At 43.9% G+C, this 13,773-nt stretch overlaps 1 protein-coding gene across 2 annotated transcripts in view; it reads left to right on the forward strand.

The window, feature by feature from the left end:
• Nucleotides 1–4,224: 4,224 nt before the first annotated feature.
• The window catches only part of FRYL (FRY like transcription coactivator), a 152,005-nt gene continuing 142,456 nt past the window's right edge, over nucleotides 4,225–13,773 (forward strand). Inside the window, exon 1 of one of the 2 annotated variants that reach the window (XM_071743601.1) lies at nucleotides 4,225–4,411. The gene's annotated coding sequence lies outside the window, so the exon portion shown is untranslated. The remainder of the gene's footprint in view (nucleotides 4,412–13,773) is intronic. The other variant, XM_071743600.1, reaches the window with a different exon arrangement.

The following is a 13,773-nucleotide window of genomic DNA, read 5'->3' on the forward strand; positions in this document are numbered from 1 at the left end:
GCTGGGCCCCGCCCGGCGGCCCGGGGCGACCGCCCCGGGCCGCCGGGCGGGGCCCAGCGCTCCCCGGTAAAGGGGGTACGGGTTTGGTTTGCGCGGCGAACGCTCTGTAGAGCTCTGACTTGGGCCCCGCCGCCGTTGAACTTTGAGCTGCGGATAAGGGCCGTGTGTTTGTTTGCTCAGGTGTTTCCTCCCTGGGAAAGTCGGGTGAGGGCGGTGGGTTTGGTGTTAGCAGCTGAGGAGCTCAAGGCATTCATTGCAGGCGTTTCCTTCCTCTGCTTTATCGTTTCCTGCCTGCTTAAGGGGTGCCACCCTCTAATGCATTTCAGGGCGAGCACTGCTTCGCAAGTGGTCAGTCAGTCCCCTTAAAGGTAATCCTCGCAGGGTTGGGTTTGGTTTGCGCAGCGTTAATGTGTGAGTTGGTGCTTCTTGGCTTTGTAACTGGTTTTGATGAGCAATAACAAAAAGCTTTTATCTCTCTGTGCCTAGCTTGAACACGAGGATATTACCTATACATATGTTAGCTAGCTGCTATAGGCACAGGTCCAGAATTGTTTAAAAGATAGGCTACCTGTTGCTTAAAAAAACGTTTGCTTGAATTAGGACCAAGCAAGAACCTGGTAGACAGCGGCCTGAACTTGAAAGTGGTAGAGGTTTGGTGGCTGGTGTTGTATTTAAGGGGGAGATTTGGATTCTCTGTGCATGCCCCCTCTTCATGTTGTTGAAATGGCAGCAGTAGCGGATGCCTGCAGTTTATTAGGAAAAAACAAAGAGATGGTGCTGATAGCATATGCTGTTTTCTTGTAAACATTCAGTACTATGGCTAGAATTCACCATCTCCTGATCTGCCTCTACTTGCCTGGAATGCACCACTCCCTGTCAGCCTTTCCTGGACTGAGCCATTGTCTCTTTGCCCTAGAATTCAAGTGAAGAGGCTTAAATTGCTGCTGTATAAAAAAGTCCATTCCTGAAGACAGGGGAGGGAATGTTTTAGAGATTGCAGGTGTCAGAAGTTAGTAAGCAGTGTAGATGAATGATGTGAAATGTCTTCAATTTGGGAATGCAACTATAAAATTAACACTGTGAGCATGTGAAAGACCTAGGGCAAATGGAGCACAGAGTGTGTTTGAATAGGTTTGGCTCCTGGAGGGGAGAGCTGCATCAAGAAAGCTGTAGAGGATGAGTTTGCAGGTGCTGGATTCTTGAAATAAGCTGGAAGGCTAGAATGAGAAACTATGTACTGTGGCATTCTTAATTCATAGCTTTCATCATACAATAAAGAAGTTTCTAATTTCCATGAGATGGCTCCACCTGATAATGTAGATTACCTCCAACTTTAATGTCTGCCAATCACCTGGGCCCACCCTAATGCAGCACTCTTCAGCACACCAACATCAATTAGGCACACTGTTAATTGGAAAGCAGAAGGTTTTTGCCTCATCTGCAAAACAAAGTCACTGGTGAATATTCAGAACTCCTGAAGTTGGAGCCAGCTGTGTGTAGACTGTCAAGTGGTTTAAAAGCTTATCTTTGGGATAAATTCTTCATCCCCTTGTTCAGCAGTTAGTTAGGCTTTACATAGATCCACTGCAAAACAAAGAGTTGGCTTAAGAAATAGATTTAGTTTAGTGATGTTGCATATGACATAACTGAAACAAGTAAATTACCGAAAGGGCTGTAGTACAACCTCATCTGGTAAGTCACCAATAATAAGGAAAGTCACCAAAACAAGTACTGGAAGTTTGTGCTCGAATACATGGATACATTGCTGGAATGGTGATTTTTTTGGTTGGTTGGTTGATTGGTTTCCTGGTTTTGTTTTCTGTGGTTTTTTGGTGGTTTTTTTTTTTTTTTTGTTTTGTTTTTTTTTTTTTTTGTTTTGTTTTTTTTTTTTTTTGTTTTGTTTTGTTTTGTTTTGTTTTGTTTTTTTTTGTTTTTGTTTTGTTTTGTTTGTTGTTTGTTTTTTTTTTTGTTTGTTTTTTTGTTTGTTTTTTCTTGACACTCTGGACAGCAGAGTAAAACAAAGCAGCTGAGAGCTGCTGATTTTTCAGTAGCTGCCAAGAGTTAACAGGACTGTATTTGGAAAAATCACTCTCTCCCTAATGAAGAAATAGCAGCGCTTCATACCAAAAAAGAGCACTGTTGTAACTACTACATCTGGTGGCAAACAAAGAATCAGTTATTTGCCTGAAGCATTATGGCATATCAGCAAGAACCCAGAGTGGGTGTCTTTGTGGAGCAGATACTCAAAACCCTCAATTAGTAAGAACTTTGCCCACATTGATAATAATTAGTAATAACAACCGATACTATAATGTACTTTGGAAAGTACTTTACGGATTAACTAATCCTTAGGGCTATTTTGTAAAGCAGACAGGTAACAGGAGAATCTGGGTTCTTAAAGAGGGATGATTGTGCATCCTGTCAAGTTCAGGTGCTCAGGGTTAAGTACCAACTCTCTGATTTCTATTGGCAGTGAGGTTCAGCCTTTCTTATTTCAATGACATGGAAATGTCATTCCCAATATGCATTTTTTGGGAAGGCTGGGCTGAGTTCCTAACTCGGGGTAGCTTCAAAATGAGAAGCAATATGTAACATACTTCAACCAATTGTTTGAAGTAACGCACAATACTGCTAGCACCGAGTGCTGTTTTTTTTGCCAGCATTTAACCTGTGATAGTTTTTAAAATAAAATAAAAAATACTCAGTTCACAGAATTATTAAGTCTACAGGAGAGACTTAACCTGAAATATTTTTCTCAGCTACCAGTATACAATTACTTTTTCCTCTCCTGCTTTCTCGTTCTGGTTTCTGCAAATTGATGTACATCATTTGTCTCAAGGGTGTGCAGCACGTGGACATGTGCAGTTGGGCATGAAGGGACCTTTTACTCCAAATAAACCAGAATTGTACAAAGCATGTAACAGAACTTGGAGCTTCTCTTAACAGAGATCGGCAACTGCTGGGCTGGCTCATTTGTTGTTTGCAAAAAAAAAATACTTTTTATTCAGTTCTGGTTTTGTTGGATATGCTTGTTATAGTACAGTACTTGCAAGACAGAATGACAGTGGAAAAATGGTGACTTCAGGATTCTTTCTAGTACTGTAGTGGGGTTTGTTTGTTTTTTAAACCTGGAAATGTTGAGGCACTTCAACAGAAAATAATTATTTTTAACCATTTAAAATGCTAATGTTGGTACTGTTTTTATTACCATCGATTCCCAAATCTTTGCATTTTTTAGAAACAAGTTCTTACATTTGGCCATGTATCGGTGAAATCCTGACAAGTCCCAGTGTGAGATGAACTTTGTGAGGATGTTGTTGTCATTACCTCGCAGTTTTGTCTGTGTCACTTGCGTTACCACAGACCTTCCCGATCGGTGCCAGTGGGAAGTACGTGAAACGGGAGCCAAGATCCCTGTGGGAGCTGCCCCGCAGTCCTCCCCGGAGCCCGGCTGCTTCTGCGGAGAAGCCCGGAGGCTCGCGTTGGTAGAAAATGCCAATAATTTCTGGCCCAAAGGCGGCATCTAAGCATTGGTGAGGCTGGCCCAGACACAAGAATGTGCCCTTATTCCTCTGGGGGAAGGGCGTCATTTGCCGGCCAATCCCGCGGGGGCGAAGCGGGCTCTGAGGGACGAGAGTCCTCGGGGCAGCGGCACCCTGGAGGGCCTCATGGCTTCCTTAGCGAGGAACCTTCCGTACCCTTCCCAGCTGCACCGCTGCGTGTCCGGAGGCCATTTTATTCCCTGGGCGATGCCGGCCTTGTTAACCGTTTTCATCGACAACCACCGGTTCCCTTCTCACCGGTGGTGCGGAATCTTCCATGGCCCGCAGGCGCCTGAAGCTGCTGGGGATGCGCCTCACTCCCCGCCGCGGACTGAACTCCGGGCGGGGGTTACTCCCTGCTCCCTCACTCGCCGGGGCAGGAGGGGGGGGGGGGGCGGAGCTCCCGAGCGCTGCCTCGGATTGACAGCTGCCTCAGCCTATCGCGGCCGCAGGAAGCTGCCGAGCGCCGCCAATCGGAGGATCGGCTCCTCCCCCGAGGCCTTGTGATTGGTCGGTGCCTCAGGCGGCCGAGGAGGCGGTGCCGAGGGGCGGGCCGGGCGCTCGGGAGCCAACGGGGAGGGGGCGGAGGGGCGGCCCCGCGTGAGTGCCGCGCGCCTGCCCCAGTGAGCGTCGGTTCCTGGTGGAGCGGCGCGTGCCAATGGGGCGGCGGGGGGGGCGGGAGGGACGAGCCGGGCCGTCGAGTTACCGGAGGGGAGAGGCGGCGTCGGGATAAAGCCGGCGGGGGATGCCGGCCGCGCGAGTCGCTCACCGGCTCCCACCAGCGCTGCTCTGAAGGGGACCGTCAGCCGCGTCTGGGGCGACGGCGCCTGGAGCTGCAGCGGGTGGCAGCGCTTCCACCGGCGGGATAGGTGAGGCGGCGGGACTGGGACCCGGTCGTGGCTGAGTGAGTCTGTGTGTGTGGGGTGGGGGGGGTGCCCGCTCCGACGGAAACGGGGCGCCCGGGCGAGGCAGTGTTGCGGCCCCCGCCGCTTTGTTGACGGTGGGGAGGGGGGGGGGGGGATGGCAGCGTGCTGCTGGGCGGCCCTGCCCGCCGCCGGGGGCGGGGGGACGCAGGGCGGAGGCGGGGAGCGCTCGGTGGGGTCGGTGTGAGCTTGGTGCCTCCCCACCGGGCCGGCGGCCCCGGTTCTCTTACTCCGAGGAGACGGAGCCTTTCCCGGCTCCCGCCGCGGCCCGCGCTTCGTCTTCTTCCGCCCCTTCCTCTGCGGCCCCGCCCGTGCGTTGGGGTGCGTGCCCTCCTCTCCCGGTGCGCTCGAAGCCCCCCTGAAGCCCCCGGGGTGGGCGCGGTGCTCACACAGCCCCCGCGGGCCGAGCGGCGAGCGGCAGCTGCCGTCGGGCTCCTCGCACCCCACGCCCGCACCCGTCCGACTGGCTCCGGTCGTCCCCTGCAGGAGCGGGGCTGGGCAGCCGCCGAGGCAGCCACCCCCGCGGGGGATGGCGGGGCCCGGAGTGCGCCAGGCCGCCTGGGAATGGCGGGACGGAGCGGGTAGGAAGGGTGGCACGGAGCCGGGCTTTGTTCCCGGCCCCGCCCCGCCGCTGGCGCCGCCGGGGGGGTGTCGGGGGCTGCGCGGGCGCGGCGGAGCTCCGGCGGGGAAGCACGGGTCTCGGCTGCCCTCCCGCCTGCCCCTTCGCCCCTCGCGCAGCTGGGGCTCTCACTCGCCTTGGGAGGAAACTTGGTGTGGAGTCCCGAGCGGCGGAGTGCGGTCCCTGTGCGTGTCCTGCGCCCCGTTAAAGGAGTCGCTTCAGTGTGCGGTTTGGACCGACTTGGGTCGTCAAAGATTCGGTTTTGTAGCCTCACGTAGACGTTACCAGTGTGGCTTTAAGTATCGTTGTGAATTAATTAGTTCACACACTCCCCCGTCCCTTTTCACATATATATATGTATCTATACGTGTATAGATATATATATCTCACTAGTGTTTTGGTTATGTGGTGTGTGTGTTTTTTTTTTCTTTGACTGTAACGACACTCGGCTGCTCAGTGGACAACTTAATTTGTGTCTTAACCAGAAATCGGTGGTCCAGCAGTCAGGTTAACTCCAGATAAAAGGTCCTTAGGAATCAGAGGGAAAACATTAAAAAAACAGAATAACCAAACTCAGCAACCTAATGCCAAACGCTAAATATTTTGCTGGTCGTTCATTCGGTATGAATTGCCAAAGCAGTTTGGTCAAGCAGTTTTAAGGAATAATAAGGCAGTCTGGAGATGAGGTAGCAAGTGTATAACCTGGGCTTCCTTCAGAACTGCAAATCTGAAATGTGCCTTAGGAAAGAGGTATACTAAAGCAGAAAGCAAGTTGTCTTTTATTCGTATGTTCACTGCACATCTCCCAGTCTTAGACTTCATGGTAAGCCACCTTTGTGTAAATTCAGGCCAGAGAAAGCGTTTTGAAGTTATTAAGGCAGAAGGGGAAGAGACACCCATGTGGGCAGGAACAAGCAATACTACATATAGAGTACTGTGATAACGAAAGTGATTTGCTGATTGTAAGTTGAGCAAAGAGTGAAATAAACTGTAGTTACTTAAGTATTTCCTCGATGTGTTGTTTCCTCAGTAGGCGGTTTCAGTTGCTTTGCTTCTGTGTTGTTACTGTCACGCTGAGGATATGCTCCCAATACTTCAGAATCTCTCTTGGAAGCGAGCACTGAGAAACCACACACCGATCCTTATCTTGTCACACTATCGCAGGAAGGAAATAAACCCTTTGGTAAAAATTGTGTTGATAGTTTAGCAATTCAAGTGTTTAAAGATGAGTGACATTCTCTCTGTCAAAAGCTTCCTTTATCTGTGGTTTGTAGAGGCCCATAGTTAGTGGTACTTGATGGCAGTTGTCACTAGACAACTGACTTCCCTTGGTGAATTGCTGCTGTGAATGGCTCCCTATTTATATTCTAAAATGGATTTGGTTAAAGCCTGTCATGACTTCTCTCTGGAAATGGTTTCCTTGGAGCAGAGTGGTATGTTGCTTTGCAGTTTTTGTAGAAAGCTGTTGCTGAACTTCATTTCAAAAGAAAAGTTGTTTAATACCCCTGTGGGGTTAGTTAAGGTAAAGTTGAGATATTTAACTGATTCTGTTTGGCTGGCCTAGGTGAACATAAGCTCAGGGTTAGCTGGTTCTCATGTAATGGCATAGTACCTTTGAGGATGGAGGGCAGAGGGTTGTGGGGCTGTAAGGACTACAGTAGGACTCTTCAGCTTTTCATTTTAATGTGTTAACACTTTCCAGTGCCATCCTCCTAAGTCTCAACAGCTCAAGTAGCCCAGATTTTTTTTTTTCCACTGTGTTTGTCTTCAAATTTTGAGTGTAAAACTAATTGGCATGCTAAAAGTTTTTGCTAATACAATTGAGAACATGCTGTTTGTATTTACTTCTTCTAAGAACTTAAGAAGATTATAATTACCCTCCCTCCCAGTGGCTATGCATCAAGGAAAACAACTTGGAAACCACGGTGCTCTGCATCAGGAGTTGCTTATTTTATATCTAGTTTATATTTCAGGGTGTTCTGTCTTGGTCATCTGGTGTAGTGATAGCTACTTCATTATTGGACGAAGGACTAAATGACAACTTTGTTATTTTTTTGTCTGAGTTCCTTAAGAGGCAGGTAAGCAAACTTTGCACTTTAGTTGACTCACATAATACAGAACATGAGAATATCGTATGCTCACTCTGGTTCAGCGAGCCATAAGTTTCAACAGTTTTTGTCTGTAGGTGCTGTGCAAATAACAACATGAGAGGAAGGTACTGTATGCACACAAGTTATGCATGAGTGTGAGAAAAATGAGGTTCAGAGTTTGTGACCCTGTAACTGTAGTTATTTGCTTGTTTTGCCTTATTTGTAGGAAATGCAATGTGACTTAAATCATCAGTGGGAGAGCAGCTGGTCTATTGCACAGCCTGCCTGCACTTTACTGCTTTGTGCCACTTCTTCACACTTGTATCCAGACAGCATTCAACCCTTATGACTTTTCTATTTGTAATAATCCTTCCAGGAGTGACTATGGGCTGGAGCAGAAGAGTTGCAATGTTAAAAGGTTTTAGGATTCATCCTTATTCTTGTCCGGTCTCACTCTATATCCCAGTGAACTCCAGTAATAGGTGCTAGCCAGACTGACTCAGCTAGGGTTGCTTCTGCCTTTTTTATTGATGAAAACAGCTCACTTATCCTCAGTGTTTGACAGTTAATGCTCAAAGTATCTGTGTACTGCCACATAGCTCTGTCTCCTCTAAGACCTGTGTTGTCCTTCCTTCCCTCCCCTCCCCCAAATCTATTATAATCCCTAATTCCCTCTGACATGAACACTTCCCAGGAAGAATGACAGAATACTGTCTCAGATAGTAAGTGTCTAGTGCTGTCTCTGGAAGATATCGGAAAGGAATAAATCCCCTCAAGCTAGTTGGACAATGGTGTCTGCTTTTGATGTGACTTCAGTTTTGAGGGATTTTTGCGTTCATCCCTACTTTTTTTTCCTAGTAATTTATGCTTGCATGCGAAAATGGAAGAACATTTTTTTTTTTAAATTTGACTTTGATGTTCTTTAAAATATTTTGGTCAGATACAATGGCCTAGCATCCAGAAGCTGTTACTGTAAGCTTTTTTCACGTGGCCTGTGTTCTTCTTGCCCGTGTCAAGGTGAGCAACATGATTGGTTTTTTGGAATTAGTGACAATAGATGGAGCTGATCTGCATGGAGCTTGCACAGAAATCCTCACAGATGTACCTTTTTTCTGCTATGCAGCCTCTAGTTTGTCAGGTGATTTGTACAAGTGTAAGTGAACTGTACTTTTCCAGAGCTGGCTTTTGGGCAGTTTGTAGTAGGAGACTGGGGACTATTGACATGCACAGTGTAGTGGTGCTGCTGGTTGCTTTGGAGTCAGTGTGGTGACCTATTTTCTTTCTCCCTATTTTCCAGAAAATGGGTGAAAACTCCTAGTTTGGACTGGTTTGTCTTTTCATCTTTTTAAAGAAAGTCATATGAGATTATGATTATAATGAAACCAAAATAAGCTTTGTGTTTTGTCTAACTACTGGAAGACTGCTTCACAATTAAATAACTGATACTTTGTAGTATTTGTAATTTTCAGGTTGTATATTAATAGCAATTTGGCAATGGCAGTTGCCAACAGTATTTTTCAACCTAAAAAGAAATCCTTCCTTTGTAGTGTTTATTTCACTTATCTTCAATGTATTTCTAAAGTGTAATAGTATAATTTTGCTAAACCTTATAAACTAGACTCATTCTTGTTTGGGTGAGATGTTTCCTGTTCACCTGATCATACTAAAATCCTGTTGTTTTCTTCTTTCACCTATGAATTAGTCTTTTTAGCATGCATTGACCAGACTTGTGTGAAATACTCCAGAGAAGGATCAAGTGGGATTTTATAGAGGTCTTTTTAATGCTCTAGTGGAAATACCTTGCCAGTAAATCTGAGGATTCCATTTTCTTTCCTCAGTCCTCTCAGGGTTTCTCTGCTTTGTCTGTGTTGCAGTTACAAGCTGCAACTTTTAACAAAGAATGTTACTGTTGAAGTAGTTATATTAAATGAGAAAAATTAAAATTTAAAAAATTAAAGAGGTTAAAGGTTATAGCTATAGGTTAAATACAGCCTTGATAAATATTGCTGTTGCCAACAGTTCTTGGGCCTACCATGATTTTTCGTCATGCTGGGAGTGATGTTAACCCAACTTGTGCAGAAACTATTTGAGGAGCTCCAAGGCACCCTTAGCAATGTGTCAATAAGCAAGAGAGAAGAGTGGAAAGGAAACCCAGGTACCATTTATAGAGGCAAGAATGTGCTGGGAAGATCCTTACAAGAACAATCTGCAGTATTCAACCCTACTTGTTTAGCCTTTCACAGAAGGCTGCTGTTGATCTGTCACTACTTGTTTTTCAGACAGCAGTTATGTGAATTTTGCCAGCCCTATGCAGTGAAGTTTGTTTGTTTGGAGTAAGGGAATATAATGTTGGATGTGTTTATAAAATAAGAGCTGGGGAGAGTGGTTAAAACTACAAATACAGATAGTTTGTTATATTTGGTCCAAAAGATAAGGCTCAAGTAATTCAAAGTGAGACAAAAGAAGTGTAATTCATTAAAACAAACAAAAGTGAAGGAAATATCTATACCATAAGACTAGGGAATGTTATGATAAAAACAGGCCTTGGGCATTCAGATTTGAAGCTGGTACTGCAAAGATTTACTTTATTTTACCAGCAATCTCGTCGACCTTGGTAACATGAAAAAGCATCTTTTTTTGTAAACGTCATGCCCTGAAGGGGTTAATAGTAGACCTGTACAAAGACTGATCCTCTTTGTGGAGTAGCTGTCCTGAAAGATAGGTTGAAGTGTTCCTGGGCATTTGTTTTTTGTCTTGCATTAGAATAGTCCTCATCAACACCATGTCTGTTCCTGTGCTATATTAGAAAGAACTGTTAAGGTCATGTCTGTGGCAGCTGAACATCTTGACATTGAGAGAATTTTCATCATCTTGATCTGAGCTAATCATCTGAGCTAATCTAATCTGGTCTCTAATGGTGATAATGATAAAAAAGATCACTATAAGCAAAAAATGGTAAGATGTCTGCCTCAGTAACATAATCCAGAAAAAGATGTCATGCAAAGAGCTGAAGAGCTACTGTCTGTGCACTGTGACTTCTGACTGTCCAGTTTATTCCTTGAGGTGAGGTGATGAGTAGTAGCTGGTGGTGTGATGGCTGATGGTGTTACAGTGACTCGGGGAGCTCCTGGAGACCCCACCTCAGCTGCTAGAGAGGAGCTGGCAATGAGTGCCAGTAAGGGGTGATCTCCCTGACACCTTCACTCAGATACAGCAAACCTCTTTGTTTCTCTGTACCCTGAAGACACAGATATCATGGAGATGCTGCCCCGTTCCCTCTGTTCCTTCAGTTCAGGCCTCACCTCTGCCTCACCAATTTGAACACACTTAGTAGTAGGGGCTGCATATAAAATTGTGGGTCATACAGAGGTGTTTCTTCAGTTGGAGTTGATAGATATGTTTCTCTGTGTGTAAATATATTTACATATGGTTACATGGAAAATCAATAGGTGAATAGCTATAGAGTAGCTGGTACAGGTGCTTGGGTAGCAAGCATGGGAACAGGAAGGTAGGTAGAGTACATGCACAGAATTAATAGAACAAGCTTTTGGGGGAGGAATCTGAAAGTCTCTACCTATCATTTTACACATTTTTTACCTAATACACTTTGTATGTTTTTGGACCTTTACTAGGGAAAATGAACACAATTGAAAAACATTTAAGAACGCTCCCCTTACTGTATTTGGTGGTCAGCCTTTGGTATTATGGTCTGTTACTCAAAATCTATAAACAGCATCAGGTAGATAGAGATTACATTTGAATTTCTGTTTGTAAATTGTGTGAAACTGCTTTGATCGACTTTGAAGCCCAACCTCATATCTTGTGCAGATATGTGCAGAGGGTACTGCATGGTGCATTCCATGTTATGGTGTAGTGCAAATTGTTCTCTTGACTTGCATTTTTAAAAAAATTAGCCTCTATAATTCCATAGTAGTTTTTCTTGCATGCTCCTATGAAAGCCTATGTAGTCTATAAAGTTCTTGCATGTGACTATAGGTGAAATGCATAAAATCTTTACATGGCTTGAGTTAGTGATTCTGGTATTCTAAGTTCAAGAATTGTTGTAAGTTCATGACACAAGTCCTCAAAAGATTTTGAATTTAGCAGGTGGCTATTTAAAAACTAGTATGCATTTGTTGTGCATAGGAGAGAGGGTATCAGTAGGTCTATTATTCTTTTATGATGTTTTGTGCCTAGAAACAAGAAAAATATCTAACTACTTTTCTCCCTTATTGTCATGCTGGATAGTGCAAACTGGCATGGTTTGGACTTCTGTTCAAGTGAAACAGCAAGTTCAGGTCTTGGCCTCTCTGAATACAGACTTTATGAGCATCCTGTGTTGAATGCTGTTTAAGAAAAAAGAATGGATAGAGATGGTCTGCAAGTACAACAAAGTCCTCATTCAGATAATTTAATTTGAAAAACAGTTAGCACAACTGGCTTTTGTATAGTTTTTATCAAATTACCAGAGGCCAGAAGATATTGCACTGGATTTGGATATATCCATTTAAGCATGTTTTTTCTCCAGCTGAGTAGATAAGAAATCTGCAAACACTTTAACATTGTCTGGTCAGCATATACTAAGAACTACTGGCATTACAGGACTTGATTTTAACCTCTATTAAAGCTGCTTGGGGGGGATGCCTTTGGGGAAACTGGCTTCTTATTTGTTCAAGGGAGTGATTTTGTTAAATGTAAATTCATATAGACTTTGGTACTGAGCATGCATGAAGTTCATGTTGGTTCCTCTTAAATGGTATAAGTAGCTAAAGAAAAATATTATTGCCATGTATTTTTCTTTCTCTTTTTATAGGCACGGTAATAAAACTGGTCAGTGATTTAATAGTTTTGGCACTTTTAAGGAAGAAAATATATTTTTAGCTTTAACAGTCTGCTAAGGGAGAAAAAATAGTACATAAGCTGTTGATTTTTCATTCAGTAGTTCCAAGTGCTTGAACCCTGCCAGATGTTGATCTTCAAATGCTTATTGAATAAAAAAGAATTGTTGGTTTTGGTTTGAGATACTTTCAAAAGTAGGAAGTTGCCAAAAGCAGTTTAAAGGTGTGATATAAGATTCTGTTCTTCAGATTTAATTATTCAGTTTCATGCTTGAAGGCTGATTTTTAATTTAGTCTGTGCTTGCAATTAGTTTTGTAAAAAGGGAAAAAAAGAGTTTAGTTTCTAGAGCTGTATGGCATTTCTTGCATTTTCCCCATTCTTGCTATTACGGCCATGGTGCAGAGGTCAGAATTTGAGGCTTCTTGCCCTCCACTGCACTCATGGAAGTTCTTGCTTTTCCTGTTGCTGAAGTTTGGCAATGTAGGTATGGTGAATGATGATGTTTAGATCAGTGGCTGGAAAACCTTTTGTAGGAGCCACTGCAAATGCTCTAGATGCATTGTTTTGTTTTATTGATGCAGGGAACAGTTCATCTGAGGAAGGTGTTTTTTGATGTTGCCTATGCTCTGCCATTTCCCCTCCCTAGTGCATGTGAAATAAGAGGAACAAGTGATGATAAATGTCTGGGTTACATAAGATTAACTAAGCTGGAGTCTTACTCATTACTTCCCTTTGAAATACTTGTGTGTCATATTTAACATTTTGTGCTAGCACAGACTTGGTCTTAGCTGTTTTCCTGGTGGAAGCAACATCCACTTGAGGTGGATGGATTTCTTACAGCCTCTAATGCTGACAGAGAAGAGCTATAATTTCTTGTTCCTTTGCAGATCACTTGCAGATTGCAGATATCTCTTTATTTTCCTTTTTTGAAAAGCAGCACAGAAATACTTTCACATAACTAGTTCCCTCTTACAGCCTGTAGAATTAAAAAATAACTAAGATCACTTTATGGGGCTCCAAAATAAGGAGCTGAGGAAACAGTCCTGTTAATCAAGAATGAGAAAATATCAAGGTTAAAGGTGAGAGACAGGATTAACACCAAGGGAAGGAGTAACAGAGCAAGTCTAGTATCATTCTGGTTTCTGAAGGTGGTGGTGGGTTGAACAGTGGCATTAGTAAAGGCAATTTTTAATACGGGGCTAATCTGAGAGACTTGTCTTATGACAAGATGAAAATATCCACTGTGCTCTGGTGAAAACAGTTTTGAGTTTTGGCATATTTCTAATATTCTGAAATGACATTCCAAAAGATAAAAAAGTTAGTCAAAATCTAAAGAACAAGAAGACTTTGTGGCACTGGCCCAATAGACAGGATTTGTGATTAATATACTTTCTTTTAGTCCCTTTTCCTGCAAATTAAGGAAAGGAGAATGCCAATATACATTTTAAAATCTGAACTCTCATGGTCAAGTTATTACCTGTTTGTCCCCAAACCCTTCTCTGAAGTTTATCTTGCGAATCCTTCTCAACTACAAATGTGGATTGTATGGGAGTCTTTTAAATTGAAATTTATCAGTTTGTAAATGAAGACCTATTTATAATTTTAATGAAAAAGTGTTGGACCAGTATAACAAATGTAGTTCTCAGGTGCAGATGTTTGGCTATATTCCAAAGTTTTGGTGTGACAGACATGCATCCTTTTCTTCTTTTTCCATGATTCCCCTTAGGTGATCTTGATCTGTCTCATGAGTGTTGTTTCAT

Source organism: Heliangelus exortis, chromosome 4, assembly GCF_036169615.1.
Source record: "Heliangelus exortis chromosome 4, bHelExo1.hap1, whole genome shotgun sequence".
NCBI classification, from domain to species: Eukaryota; Metazoa; Chordata; class Aves; order Apodiformes; family Trochilidae; genus Heliangelus; species Heliangelus exortis.